The sequence below is a fragment of the Cryptomeria japonica genome, unplaced genomic scaffold (genome assembly GCF_030272615.1).
Source record: "Cryptomeria japonica unplaced genomic scaffold, Sugi_1.0 HiC_scaffold_113, whole genome shotgun sequence".
Taxonomy (NCBI): Eukaryota; Viridiplantae; Streptophyta; class Pinopsida; order Cupressales; family Cupressaceae; genus Cryptomeria; species Cryptomeria japonica.
The window spans coordinates 32,501-45,000 of record NW_026728935.1 but is presented as its reverse complement, the minus strand read 5'-3'; the positions used below and the strand labels follow the sequence as shown (position 1 = coordinate 45,000).

The 12,500-nt window shown below is 59.0% G+C and overlaps 1 non-coding gene across 1 annotated transcript; it reads left to right on the top strand.

The window, feature by feature from the left end:
• The first annotated feature begins 12,010 nt into the window (after positions 1 to 12,010).
• Positions 12,011 to 12,129, top strand: LOC131865480 (5S ribosomal RNA). The gene has a single exon (XR_009364200.1). It is a non-coding gene; the product is annotated as a 5S ribosomal RNA (ribosomal RNA).
• Positions 12,130 to 12,500: the final 371 nt, after the last annotated feature.

The following is a 12,500-nucleotide window of genomic DNA, read 5'->3' as shown; positions in this document are numbered from 1 at the left end:
GCGAGATTCCAAAGGCTAAACGTGAGAGGCTGCAGGGTCGACTCAGAGAGGTCTATGCATGTGAGAGGCTGAAAGCAAGGTCAACTCGGAGCGGTCTATGCATCGGGCGCGCTTGGGGCGACTACCAGTGCCAACCCCTTATCCCGCGACGCGTCCGACAAAGAGAACGTTCCAAGGCGGCAGAGGAGGTTACCAGCCGAAGGATGCAGTAGCAATAACAGGTATAGTTCCGCGGCGGCCAAGAAGACTCACCGCATAGGAATCGGGATGCGAGGCGAGGGATGCGGCGGGAAGGCCCCGACGGCTAAACGGAAGAGGCTGCAGGGCCGCCTCGGAATGGTCCAAGCATCGGACGCGATTGGGACGACTACCAGTGCCAACCCCTTATCCCGCGATGCGTCCGATACACAGATAGTTCCAAGGCGGCCGAGGAGCCTCACCGCATATCAATCGGGGTGCGAGGCGAGGGATGGGGCGGGAAGGCCCCAACGGCTAGACGGAAGAGGCTTCAGGGCCACCTCGGAATGCTCCAAGCATCGGACGCGCTTGGGGCGACTACCAGTGCCAACCCCTTATCCCGCGATGCGTCCGATACACAGATGGTTCCAAGGCGGCCGAGGAGCCTCACCGCATAGCAATCGGGGGTGCGAGGCGAGGGATGGGGCGGGAAGGCCCCAACGGCTAGACGGAAGAGGCTTCAGGGCCGCCTCGGAATGGTCCAAGCATCGGACGCGCTTGGGGCGACTACCAGTGACAACCCCTCATCCCGCGATGCGTCCGATACGAAGATGGTTCCAAGGCGGCCAAGGAGCCTCACCGCATAGCAATCGGGGTGCGAGGTGGGGGATGCGGCGAGATGGCCCCAACGGCTAGACGGAAGAGGCCACAGGGCCGCGTCGGAATAGTCCAAGCATCGGACGCGCTTGGGGCGACTACCAGTGACAACCCCTTATCCCGCGATGCGTCCGATACGAAGATAGTTCCAAGGCGGCCGAGGAGCCTCACCGCATAGCAATCCGGGTGCGAGGTGGGGGATGCGGCGAGATGGCCCCAACGGCTAGACGGAAGAGGCTGCAGGGCCGCCTCGGAATAGTCCAAGCATCGGACGCGCTTGGGGCGACTACCAGTGACAACCCCTTATCCCGCGATGCTTCCGATACGAAGACAGTTCCAAGGCGGCCGAGGAGCCTCACCGCATAGCAATGGGGGTGCGAGGTGAGGGATGCGGCGAGATGGCCCCAACGGCTAGACGGAAGAGGCCACAGGGCCGCCTCGGAATAGTCCAAGCATCGGACGCGCTTGGGGCGACTACCAGTGACAACCCCTTATCCCGCGATGCATCCGATACGAAGATAGTTCCCAGGCGGCCGAGGAGCCTCACCGCATAGCAATCGGGGTGCGAGGCGAGGGATGCGGCGAGATGGCCCCAAAGGGTAGACGGAAGAGGCTGCGGGGCCGCCTCGGAATAGTCCAAGCATCGAACGCGCTTGGGGCGACTACCACTGCCAACCCCTTATCCCGCGATGCGTCCGATACACAGATAGTTCCGAGGCGGCCGAGGAGCTGGGGGATGCGGCGAGATGGCCCCAACGGCTAGACGGAAGAGGCTGCAGGGCCGCCTCGGAATAGTCCAAGCATCGGACGCGCTTGGGGCGACTACCAGTGACAACCCCTTATCCCGCGATGCGTCCGATACACAGATAGTTCCGAGGCGGCCAAGGAGCCTCACCGCATAGCAATCGTGGTGCGAGGTGGGGGATGCAGCGAGATGGCCCCAACGGCTAGACGGAAGAGGCTTCAGGTCCGCCTCGGAATGGTCCAAGCATCGGACGCGCTTGGGGCGACTACCACTGCCAACCCCTTATCCCGCGATGCGTCCGATACACAGATAGTTCCAAGGCGGCCGAGGAGCCTCACCGAATAGCAATCGGGGTGCGAGGCGAGGGATGCGGCGAGAAGGACCCAACGGCTAGAGGGAAGAGGCTTCAGGGCCGCCTCGGAATGGTCCAAGCATCGGACGCGCTTGGGGCGACTACCAGTGACAACCCCTTATCCCGCGACGCGTCCGATACACAGATAGTTCCAAGGCGGCCGAGGAGCCTCACCGCATAGCAATCGGGGTGCGAGGCGAGGGATGCGGCGAGAAGGACCCAACGGCTAGACGGAAGAGGCTTCAGGTCCGCCTCGGAATGGTCCAAGCATCGGACGCGCTTGGGGCGACTACCAGTGACAACCCCTTATCCCGCGACGCGTCCGATACACAGATAGTTCCAAGGCGGCCGAGGAGCCTCACCGCATAGCAATCGGGGTGCGAGGCGAGGGATGCGGCGAGAAGGACCCAACGGCTAGACGGAAGAGGCTTCAGGGCTGCCTCGGAATGGTCCAAGCATCGGACGCGCTTGGGGCGACTACCAGTGACAACCCCTTATCCCGCGATGCGTCCGATACACAGATAGTTCCAAGGCGGCCGAGGAGCCTCACCGCATAGCAATCGGGGTGCGAGGCGAGGGATGCGGCGAGAAGGACCCAACGGCTAGACGGAAGAGGCTTCAGGGCCGCCTCGGAATGGTCCAAGCATCGGACGCGCTTGGGGCGACTACCAGTGACAACCCCTTATCCCGCGACGCGTCCGATACACAGATAGTTCCAAGGCGGCCGAGGAGCCTCACCGCATAGCAATCGGGGTGCGAGGCGAGGGATGCGGCAAGAAGGACCCAACGGCTAGACGGAAGAGGCTTCAGGGCCGCCTCGGAATGGTCCAAGCATCGGACGCGCTTGGGGCGACTACCAGTGACAACCCCTTATCCCGCGACGCGTCCGATACACAGATAGTTCCAAGGCGGCCGAGGAGCCTCACCGCATAGCAATCGGGGTGCGAGGCGAGGGATGCGGCGAGAAGGACCCAACGGCTAGACGGAAGAGGCTTCAGGTCCGCCTCGGAATGGTCCAAGCATCGGACGCGCTTGGGGCGACTACCAGTGACAACCCCTTATCCCGCGACGCGTCCGATACACAGATAGTTCCAAGGCGGCCGAGGAGCCTCACCGCATAGCAATCGGGGTGCGAGGCGAGGGATGCGGCGAGAAGGACCCAACGGCTAGACGGAAGAGGCTTCAGGGCCGCCTCGGAATGGTCCAAGCATCGGACGCGCTTGGGGCGACTACCAGTGACAACCCCTTATCCCGCGACGCGTCCGATACACAGATAGTTCCAAGGCGGCCGAGGAGCCTCACCGCATAGCAATCGGGGTGCGAGGCGAGGGATGCGGCGAGAAGGACCCAACGGCTAGACGGAAGAGGCTTCAGGGCCGCCTCGGAATGGTCCAAGCATCGGACGCGCTTGGGGCGACTACCAGTGACAACCCCTTATCCCGCGATGCGTCCGATACACAGATAGTTCCAAGGCGGCCGAGGAGCCTCACCGCATAGCAATCGGGGTGCGAGGCGAGGGATGCGGCGAGAAGGACCCAACGGCTAGACGGAAGAGGCTTCAGGGCCGCCTCGGAATGGTCCAAGCATCGGACGCGCTTGGGGCGACTACCAGTGACAACCCCTTATCCCGCGACGCGTCCGATACACAGATAGTTCCAAGGCGGCCGAGGAGCCTCACCGCATAGCAATCGGGGTGCGAGGCGAGGGATGCGGCGAGAAGGACCCAACGGCTAGACGGAAGAGGCTTCAGGGCCGCCTCGGAATGGTCCAAGCATCGGACGCCTTGGGGCGACTACCAGTGACAACCCCTTATCCCGCGACGCGTCCGATACACAGATAGTTCCAAGGCGGCCGAGGAGCCTCACCGCATAGCAATCGGGGTGCGAGGCGAGGGATGCGGCGAGAAGGACCCAACGGCTAGACGGAAGAGGCTTCAGGGCCGCCTCGGAATGGTCCAAGCATCGGACGCGCTTGGGGCGACTACCAGTGACAACCCCTTATCCCGCGACGCGTCCGATACACAGATAGTTCCAAGGCGGCCGAGGAGCCTCACCGCATAGCAATCGGGGTGCGAGGCGAGGGATGCGGCGAGAAGGACCCAACGGCTAGACGGAAGAGGCTTCAGGGCCGCCTGGGAATGGTCCAAGCATCGCACGCGCTTGGGGCGACTACCAGTGACAACCCCTTATCCCGCGACGCGTCCGATACACAGATAGTTCCAAGGCGGCCGAGGAGCCTCACCGCATAGCAATCGGGGTGCGAGGCGAGGGATGCGGCGAGAAGGACCCAACGGCTAGACGGAAGAGGCTTCAGGGCCGCCTCGGAATGGTCCAAGCATCGGACGCGCTTGGGGCGACTACCAGTGACAACCCCTTAACGCGTCCGATACACAGATAGTTCCAAGGCGGCCGAGGAGCCTCACCGCATAGCAATCGGGGTGCGAGTCGAGGGATGCGGCGAGAAGGACCCAACGGCTAGACGGAAGAGGCTTCAGGGCCGCCTCGGAATGGTCCAAGCATCGGACGCGCTTGGGGCGACTACCAGTGACAACCCCTTATCCCGCGATGCGTCTGATACACAGATAGTTCCAAGGCGGCCGAGGAGCCTCACCGCATAGCAATCGGGGTGCGAGGCAAGGGATGCGGCGAGAAGGACCCAACGGCTAGACGGAAGAGGCTTCAGGGCCGCCTCGGAATGGTCCAAGCATCGGACGCGCTTGGGGCGACTACCGTTGCCAACCCCTTATCCCGCGATGCGTCTGATACACAGATAGTTCCGAGGCGGCCGAGGAGCCTCACCGCATAGCAATCGGGTTGCGAGGCAGATTATTGGGAAGGGAACCCCCTGGGATGCGGCTCAAGCAGTGCCCAAAGGGACTGGAATGCGGAATCACATCGAGAGACCCAAATGCTATACGAGGGCTCAAATCGAATTATCGATTTGGCCACGACATGGACGCATCGGAACGACTACCTTTGCCGAACCACTCGCAATTGCATCCATACCGAAACCAATAGACATTTCCGTTAGAGCCCTCGCATAGCATTCGGGAATCTCGCATGCCCCTCTAAATCGACCAATGCTGGCGCTCAACGAAAATCCGAGCGCTACCACCGTTCGAGCGCCAGCATTGGTCGAGTTAGAGGGGCACGGGGGAGAATGCTCCAGTCAACACCTCCCCTATATAAGTTATTTGTCCGATTCTCGCACAACCGTAGTCTGCCTCGTCGAATCAAACAACGGTCCCAGATTCCGACTTCCGTTCCGTAGAGACCCAAAAGCTAGATGGAGGCTCGCAAGAAAGAGAGTCGGCGCATAGCAATCGGGTTTCTCGAACGTTTAGGGACCGAGCTCACTTGCGGATAGGGCAAAATCCGCCAAGCAACCCAAAAGCTAGACGGGGGCTCGAATCGAATCGCCTAGGCGGCCACAACAACGACGTGTTGGATCGACTACCAGTGCCAAACCATTCAGCAAGACTAGTCTGTGTCGAGGCCGGATAGAGATTCTCAGAGAGCGCCCGTATAGCATTTAGGAGACCTGCCGCGTCCCTCACACTCGACAAATGGTGGTGCACGTTTATAAATCCGAGCGATCCCAACCCTTTCAAGCACCAACATCGGTCGAGATAGAGGGGCACGGAGGGGGCTGCGTGAGACAACACAGTCCCCTATATAAGTTATTTGTCCGATTCTCACACATCCGAAGAATGGTCATCAAATCGGACAACAGCCCAAACTTCCGACTTCCGTCCCAGAAAGCCCAAGAGCTATCTAAAACGTTCATGGCCGGAACTCGATCGCGGCTATACCAGTCCGCCAAGCAACCCAAAAGCTAGACTGGAGCTCTAGTCGAATCACCTCTGTGGCCATTGCAAGGACGTGTTGGAGCGACTACCATTGCCGAACCATTCCGCAGGTCGAGTCCATACCAAGGCCGCATAGAGATTCACGATGAGCTCCTGCATAGCAATCAGGAGACTTGCCGTGTCCATCACAATCGATAAATCCTGGTGCAAGATTTTTGCATCCGAGCGCTCCAACCAGTCGAGCACCAGCATCAATCGACATAAACGGGCACGGGGGGAGGATGCTCGAGAACACTACCTCCCCTATATAAGTTATTTGTCCGATTCTCAAGCAGCCGAAGTCTGGTCATCGAATCGGGTCAAAGACCACAACTTCCGACTTTACCCACAATGCAAGTCATCGAATCGAACATCGGCCCCCGAGTCGGACTCCATGCGTATGTCAGGTCATCGGACCCAAATTCCGCCTTCCTGCGCATGGCGGGCCATCAATATCAACTCGGTCATCGGACCCAAACTCCGCCTTTCTGCGCATGGCACGCCTTCAAATCGGTCATCGGACCCAAATTCCGCCTTCCTGTGCATGGCGGGCCATCAACATCAACTCGGTCATCGGACCCAAATTCCGCCTTTCTGCGCATGGCACGCCATCAACTCGGTCATCGGACCCAAATTCCGCCTTCCTGCGCATGGCAGGTCATCGGACACAAATTCAGACCTCGCCAATATGCCTACGTATCGAATCGGTCATCGGACCCAACTTCCGACTTCATCCATACTGTAGGGTCTTTGAGGTTGGCGCGGTGCGCTCAACCCGGGGAGTCGACCCATCGAAGCATACACCTCCCCTATATAAGCTATTTGTCCGATTCCCACACCTGTGTAGTTTGCACCTCTGACCAGGACATCGACCCCAACTTCCGAACTCGACTGCAACGACGGCACCAGCGCCTTGGTGCGCACCTTGCGACGCACAGTCCCAACATTCGCCTTCCTGCACATGGCAGGTCATCGGACCCAAATTCCGACCTCGCGAGTATGCCTACATATCGAATCGGTCATCGGACACAACTTTCGACTTCATCCATACCGTAGGGTCTTTGAGGTTGGCGCGGTGCGCTCAACCCGGGGAGTCGACCCAACGAAGCATACACCTCCCCTATATAAGCTATTTGTCCGATTCCCACACCTGTGTAGTTTGCACCTCCGATCAGGACATCGACCCCAACTTCCGAACTCGCCTGCAACGACCGAACCAGCGCCTTGGTGCGCACCTTGCAACGCACAGTGCCAACATTCGCCTTCCTGCACATGGCAGGTCATCGGACCCAAATTCCGACCTCGCGAGTATGCCTACATATCGAATCGGTCATCGGACCCAACTTCCGACTTCATCCATACCGTAGGGTCTTTGAGGTTGGCGCGGTGCGCTCAACCCGGGGAGTCGACCCAACGAAGCATACACCTCCCCTATATAAGCTATTTGTCCGATTCCCACACCTGTGTAGCTTGCACCTCCGATCAGGACATCGACCCCAACTTCCGAACTCGACTAAAAAGACCGCACCAGCACCTTGGTGTGCACCTTGCAACGCACAGTGCCAACATTCGCCTTCCTGCACATGGCAGGTCATCGGACCCAAATTCCGACCTCATGAGCATACCTACTAATCGAATCGGTCATCGGACCCAACTTCCGACTTCATCCATACCGTAGGGTCTTTGAGGTTGGCGCGGTGCGCTCAACCTGGGGAGTCGACCCATCGAAGCATACACCTCCCCTATATAAGCTATTTGTCCGATTCCGACACCTGTGTAGTTTGCACCTCCGCTCAGGACATCGACCCCAACTTCCGAACTCGCCTGCAACGACCGAACCAGCGCCTTGGTGCGCACCAAAAGTGCGCACTTTTGTGCGCACCAAAAGTGCGCACCAAAAGTGCGCACTTTTGGAGGGCACTTTTGTGCGCTCCAAAGGTGCGCACTTTTGGAGGGCACTTTTGTGCGCTCCAAAGGTGCGCACTTTTGGAGGGCACTTTTTGGAGGGCACTTTTGTGCGCTCCAAAGGTGCGCACTTTTGGAGGGCACTTTTTGGAGGGCACTTTTCTGCGCTCCAAAGGTGCGCACTTTTGGAGGGCACTTTTTGGAGGGCACTTTTCTGCGCTCCAAAGGTGCGCACTTTTGGAGGGCACTTTTTGGAGGGCACTTTTCTGCGCTCCAAAGGTGCGCACTTTTGGAGGGCACTTTTTGGAGGGCACTTTTCTGCGCTCCAAAGGTGCGCACTTTTGGAGGGCACTTTTGTGCACTCCAAAGGTGCACACTTTTGGAGGGCACTTTTTGGAGGGCACTTTTCTGCACTCCAAAGGTGCGCACTTTTGGAGGGCACTTTTTGGAGGGCACTTTTGTGCGCTCCAAAGGTGCGCACTTTTGGAGGGCACTTTTTGGAGGGCACTTTTGTGCGCTCCAAAGGTGCGCACTTTTGGAGGGCACTTTTGTGCACTCCAAAGGTGCGCACTTTTGGAGGGCACTTTTCCTGCGCTCCAAAGGTGCACACCTAGGTGAGCACCTTCGACCACACCTTGTAGCACACCAAACTCTGACTTTCGACTTCATCCGCAATGCAGGGTCTTTGAGGTTGGCGCAATGCGCACAACCAGGGGAGTCGACCCATCAAACCCAACACCTCCCCTATATAAGCTATTTGTCTGATTCTCATACATGCGTAGCCTGCAGGAGCAATTAGGACATCGACCCCAACTTTCGGCTTCTAAACGAAAACAAGGTCTTTGAGGTTGGTGTAATGCGAACAACTAGGGGAGTCAACCCATCAAACCCAACACCTCCCCTATATAAGCTATTTGTCTGATTCTCATACATGTGTAGTCTACAGGAGCAATTAGGACATCGACCCCAACTTTTGACTTCTTAACGAAAACAAGGTCTTTGAGGTTGACGTAATGCGCACAACCAGGGGAGTCGACCCATCAAACCCAACACCTCCCCTATATAAGCTATTTGTCCGATTCTCATACATGTGTAGCCTACAGGAGCCATTAGGACATTGACCCCAACTTTTGACTTCTTAACGAAAACAAGGTCTTTGAGGTTGGCGTAATGCGCACAACCAAGGGAGTTGACCCATCAAACCCAACACCTCCCCTATATAAGCTATTTGTCTGATTCTCATACATGTGTAGCCTGCAACAACGATTAGGACATCCACCCCAACTTCTGAATTCGTCTGCGTTGACCGCACCAAAGGTGCACGCCTTGGTGCTCACCAAAATCCGACTTCCGACTTCTTCTGCTATGCGGGGTCTTTGAGGTTGGCGCAGTGCGCACAACCAGGGGAGTCAACCCACCGAATGCAACACCTCCCCTATATAAGCTATTTGTCTGATTCTCATACATGCGTAGACTGCAGCAATGATTAGGACATCCACCCCAACTTTTGACTTCTTAAACAAGACAGGGTCTTTGAAGTTGGTGCAGTGCACACAACCAGGGGAGTCGACCCATCAAACGCAACACCTCCCCTATATAAAGCTATTTGTCCGATTCTCATACGTGTAGTCTGCAGCAGCGATTAGGACATCGACCCCAACTTCCGAATTCGTTTGCATTGACCGCACCAAAGGTGCACGCCTTGGTGTGCACCTTGGAGTGCACTTTGGTGCTCACCTCGGTGCACACTTTGGTGTGCACCTCGGTGTGCACCAAAGGTGCGCACCTTGGAGCGCACCAAAGGTGTACACTTTGGAGCGCACCACATAGGGTCTTTGAGAGGTTGGCGCAGTGCGCACACCAAGGTGGGTGTTGAGGTGCGTGCCGAGGTGGGTGGGTGCTAGGGTGCGCTCCATGGTGGGTGCCAGGGTGGGTGCGTGCTAGGGTGGATTCCAAAGAGGGTCATAGGGTGGGTGCCAAGGTGGGTTGGTGATATAGTGGGTTCAAAGGTGGGTACTAGGGTGGGTTCCAAGGTGGGTCACAAGTTGGGTGCCAGGATGCGTGGGTGTTAGGTTGGGTGCCAAGGTGGGCTCCTGCGTGGGTGGGTGCTAGGGTGGGTTTCAAGGTGGACGCGAGGGCGGGTGCCAAGGTGGGTAACAAGTTGGGTGTTAGGATGGGTGAGTGCTAGAGTGGGTGCCAAGGTGGGTGGGTGCTAAGGTGGATGCCAAGGTGGTTCACAGGGTGGGTGGGTTCTAGGGTGAGTTCCAAGGTGGGTCACAGGTTTAGTGCTAGGGTGCGTGTCAAGGCGGGTGTCGAGGTGCCTGGGTGCTAGGGTGTGGATGCCAATGTGGGTCATAGGGTGGGTACTAGGGTGGGCTACAATGTGGGTGCCAAGGTGGGTAACATGCTCGGTTGGTTCTAAATTGGGTGTCAGGGTGGGTGTGCACCCACCTTGCCCGAGGTGGGTGCCAAGGTGCCAGTGTGGGTGGGTGCTAAGGTGGATGCCAAGGTGGGTGAGAAGGTGGGTGATAGGTTGAGTGGTAGGATGGGTGGGTGCCAAGATGGGTCACAGGGTGGGTGCAAGGGTGGGTAGGTGCTAGGGTTGGTGTCAGGGTGGGTGGGTGCTAGGTTGGGTTCCAAGGTGGGTGCGAGGGTGAGTGTCAAGGTGGGTCACAGGTTAGGTGCTAGGATGGGTGAGTGCTAGGGTGCAAAGGTGCCAGGGTGGGTGCTAGGATGGGTCGATGCTAGGGTGAGTGGCAAGGTGGGTCCACAAGTGTCAAGGTGGGTGCCGAGGTGGGTGCCAACTTGGGTTCCAAGGTGGGTGCCAAGTGGGCGACTGCTATGGTGGATGCCAAGGTGGGTCACGGGGTGGGTGCCAAGTTGCTAGGTTGTGTTCCAAGGTGGGTGCCAACGTGGCTGCTAGGGTGCGTGGGTTAAAGGGTGTGTCACAACGTGGGTGCCAGGATGGGTGCGCACCCACACTGGCCAAGACGGGTGCAAGGTTGGGTTCCAAGCCCGGTCACAGGCTGGGTGCTAGGATGGGTGGGTGCCAAGGTGGGCACCAGGGTGGGTGCACCCACCCTGGCCAAGGTGGGTCACGGGGTGGGTCCTAGGGTGGGTAACGGGGTGGGTACTAAGGTGCGTGCCAAGGTGGGTCATGGGGTGGGTGCCAAGGTGGGCACCAGGGTGGGTGTGCACCAACCCTAGCCAGGGTAGGTCACGGGGTGGTTGTCGGGGTGGGCGTCAAGGAGCCAAGGTGGGTGGCAAGTAGCCAAGTTGCGTGCCAAGGTGGGTGTCGGGGTGGGTGCCAAGGATCCAAGGTGGGTGCCAAGGAACCAAGGTGGGTGTCTGGGTGGGTGCCGAGGTGGGAGCCAGGGTGGGTCCCAAGGTGAGTGCAAAGGTGGGTGCCAGGGTCAAGGTGAGTGCCAATGTGGGTTCCAAGGTGCCAGGGTCAGGGTGAGTGCCAATGTGGGTTCAAAGGTGCTAAGTTGGGTGCGAGGTTGGGTGCGAGGGTGGGTGGGTGCCAAGGTGTGCTAGGTGGAAGCCCGGGTGGGTCGGCATCCCATGGGTGTCGAGTTGGGTGCCTGATGGGTGCTTCTTGTCAAGTTTTAGTCGTCGGGACTCATTTCGAGCCTTAGAGGTCGTTTCTTGTCCGGTTGCCCTGTCTTCGACCTGGGAACCCAATTTTGGTCCTCGGGTCCCATTTTTTTTTGTCTCGCATCCCACTTTTGGCCTGTGGCCTTTTCGGGGTCGATTCTCGTTTTGGGCATCAGAGCATGTTTCTTCTCCTAAAACCCAATATTTGTTTATTAAGTCTCGGAACACATTTTTGTTCTCGTGGACCCATCATGGGTCTTGGAACGCATTTGTGGTCCTTGGGTCCCATTTTGCATCCCGAAACTTGTGTTTTGGTGCTTGATCCCTATTTTGGGTGCCCACCTTGCACCAAGTGCGCACCCGGGGCAAACCGAGCGCCTTGGTGCACCGGGGCAAGATCGAGCGTGCACCCGAGGCGCCCCGAACATGCACCAAGGTGCACTCGGCCCACATGTGAGCGCAGGTCGTTGCGCCCGAGGTGGTGTGTGGGCACCGCGTTGCAGACGGGACACTGCACGCACACGACGCCCCGTCCAGGTGCACGCACGTAGGCCGGGCCGGGTGCACACCCGACGCCCTAGCAAGGTGCGCGCACCCGGGCAGGGCTCACACTTGGCGAACGGGGCGCACTTCGCGAGGGAGGGTGTGCACCTCGACGGGGGTGGGTGGCCGGGGTGGATTCGCACGTGGGTCGCGGTTTGCTAAGTACACACTGCGACAAGCTCATAACGGGTGCGATCATACCAGCGTTAGTGCACCGGATCCCATCAGAACTCCGCAGTTAAGCGCGCTTGGGCCGGAGTAGTACTGGGATGGGTGACCTCCCGGGAAGTCCCGGTGTTGCACCCTTTTTTAGTTTTTCGCCAGGCGTCGCAATGCTATTTGAATAAACCTTTTGCCCGTTTGCGTTCTCGTCGGGGCCGGGCCGGGCCGAGGTGCGCTGCCCGCACTACCGCGCGCGCGGGGGGCGACACCGAGCGCGCACCCGAGGCGCCCCGAGCACACAGGCCACGGTGCAACCCGGGCGTTGTGCGCGCACCCCGGTGCGCCCGAGGTGCTGCGCGCGCACCCAGGTGAAATCGGTGTGCACCTCGGCCAGTGCGCGCTCGGTCGAGTCGCGCACGTTGGCCAAGGTGCACGGTGATGTTTCTTACTCTAAGGTTCCGCACCAGACGCCCGGGACAGGTGAGCGAAGCTGGGCGGGGCCGGGTGCGCGGCCG